The sequence below is a fragment of the Nicotiana attenuata genome, chromosome 1, assembly GCF_001879085.1.
Source record: "Nicotiana attenuata strain UT chromosome 1, NIATTr2, whole genome shotgun sequence".
Classification (NCBI taxonomy): Eukaryota; Viridiplantae; Streptophyta; class Magnoliopsida; order Solanales; family Solanaceae; genus Nicotiana; species Nicotiana attenuata.
In genome coordinates this window covers 19,261,843-19,264,896 of record NC_031989.1, presented here as the reverse complement: position 1 = coordinate 19,264,896, position 3,054 = coordinate 19,261,843, and positions in this window count along the sequence as shown.

The window sequence follows — 3,054 nt, the reverse complement described above, 5'->3', positions numbered from 1 at the left end:
GAACCTTTTGGAGATGAATTGGTTGTTATATTAATATAGTTTTGAATTGGTTGTTTATCTCTATTTGTTCAACTACGTTTTGATTGTGGTTAATTGAAAGGATCCTCAATTAGCCGTTCCTATTTATTATGTATCTGCTTGAGAGAGAGTGCATATTTAGGTAGTTGTTTGAACAACATCACTCCCGGAGTATAGGCGAGAGTCATAACCGAGGGTTTAGAGGTTGGATTAGAGATAACGATACCTCGGGTGCGATCTAAGTGAACTGTAATGTGAATCTAGCTAGCGTAGCTTGAGAGAGTGCGTTTAGTAAATTATCATAATTGCTTGAGAGAGATTTATGATAGCTGGAGAGTTCATGATTGATAGAGGCAACTAAGTCAAAGCTATAAGAAGCATACAACTAATGAAATCAATAATTGGGGAAATCATAACTCTAGACCTCCTTAATCTTGACTCCAATCCTTATCCTTGTTAATTGATAGTTTTACCACTTTCTAGATTTGTTAGTTAATTAGATAAAAATAAATATTTATAATCTTTATAATTAGAAAATTGTTTGGACTTGTCTTCTTTGCGATATTGAACAATTACAGCGAAACCTTAGTTCTCTGTGGGATTCGACTCCGGACTTTTAGACCGGATTATATTTGCAGCGATCGCTTATCCTTTTTAGGACTAGAGTTGGGCGTGATCAACAACCAACTCTGTAAGTAACAATACTAAATAAAGAACTGAAAGATAGTGACGAGCTACACAGTTATAGTTCAATTTCAGTAGTCTCAACAAAGAAAAGTATACATGCTTTCAAATCCGACAATTTTAAGTCAAATCAGTTTATAAATGCCAAGTTCATGTAATACCGGATAAAAATATCTCCCAAAAGTTTTCAAAATAGTGATATATGGCAACTATGTGCAACAAAGATGAAATCATATATAGCCTCCCAGAGCAACACTCACTCAGTCCTCCCAGCCACTCCAACCTCACAATCACTCATTCCTCACAGTCACTCAGCACTCGACACTCGCACTCGACACTCGCACTCAGTAGCTACCTACGCTCACTGGGGTGTGTACAGACTCTGAAGGGGCTCCTTCAGCCCAAGCGCTATATCAAGCAAATCATGGCGTAAATCAATGAAACATGCTGTGGCATGCAGCCCAAACCCATTAATATCCTCACAATTAGGCCGGCCTCACTCAGTCATCAATCTCTCCAGTCTCTCGGGCTCTCAGAAATCATGAAAATCAGCCCAAACAGCAATGATATGATGTATCAACAAAGAAATAATAGAGACTGAGATAAGATATATGACTAAAAACTGAGACTGAGTACAAATAGAATTTAGCAAGTAATTCAGCATGTAACACGGCCTCTGTGGTCCCAACAGTACCAACACATAGCCTAAACATGATTTCTAACATGATTTAAAGTCAAATTTCTATAACACATGGAGAGCATTTAGCTAACAACAACTTATTGAACTTTACAGTTTCACGGAATGGACCATGTCACAATTCCTACGGTGCACGCCCACACGCCCGTCACCTAGCAGTGCGTCACCTCCAAAGCAATCACATAACACATAATCCGGGGTTTTATACCCTCGAAACCATATTTCGAACTGTTACTTACCTCAATCCGAGCCAAGACTCTACTCCAATATGCCCTTGCCTCACAAATCGGCCTCCAAATGCCCCGAATCCAACCACATGCACTACAATACAATCAATACGGGCTAAAAGAATCAATTCTACAAGAAATAACGAAGTTATAGCTAGAAATCCAAAATTAGCTAAAAGGCGGACCCCGAGCCCACGTCTCAAAATCCAACAAAAGTCACCAAACCCGAAATCCCATTCAATCACGAGTCTAGTCATACAAAATTTATCAAAATCCGACATCAAATCGACATTCAAATCCCCAAAATCAACTCTCCAAATCCCTAGCCTCAAATCCCCAAATTACACCTCAAAAATACATCAACTAGGTGGGAAATCAATAGAGAAACGTAATTATTGAATAGAAATGAACACAAGGAACTTACCTTAAGAATCCCCTCGAAAATCGTCTCAAAAATCTCCAAAATCGAGCTTAAAACGTTAGAAATGGTGAAAATCCTAGAAACCCTCATTTTGAATCTTTTTATACTGCCTAGGTACGCCTCCTTCGCGATCGCAGAACATACTTCGTGATCGTGAAGCACAACTAAGCTTCCCCAAAATTTTACCTTACGCGATCACGAACGACCTCACCCGTTCGTGATGAACAAAACGCGTGGTCTTAGCTCCTACGTCTTTTCCTCTTCGCGAACGCGGCCTAGCCTATGCATTCGCGTTGCACTGTTTCTCAAAGCTACCCGATCGCAACCCTCCACTCGTGAACGCGTAGAGCAAATTCCATCAGCGACCAACTTGGCCTACGCGATCGCGGACCTGACAACGCGATCACGTATTGATATGTTGGTATTTTACCAACTTATCTTGCCTTTAAATCTATATTGTTGCTATGTTTGAGTGATAAAATCACGTGTTTAATGCCACTTACTTCTATATTACAGGTTATATGTAATTTAGAAGTGATCTTGAGGAAACCAAGTGAAACAAATCAAAAAGAAGCCAAAAAGAGGAAAATCTGGACAAGGGCTTCAGTTGTCGCAAATGCAACATCATGCTGGGAATTGCGAAACCAGCAGTCATGGTAATTGCGAGAAAGGCATGGGAATTGCGAAGGAAGGCAAATCAAGCAGTCATCGTAATTGCAAAAAAGACTTCGCAAATGCGAAGTCAACTAGGGGAGTCAACCTTCCCAAATGCGAAGTCCTCTTCGCAAATGCGAAAGTGCAAAGTATTGCCATACTTCGCAATTGCGAACCTTTGTTCGCAAATGCGAATATCGAGCATCAGACCTGGGCAATTTTGTAACTTCACATTTTTTGACCCCAAACCCTTTAATACCCAAACCAGCTCATCTCAAAAAAATCTCTGAAAATCTTTTGGAGATCTTTGGGTTTATTTTTCAGTTCCTAGAACAAGAGAGAACAAGGTGGAA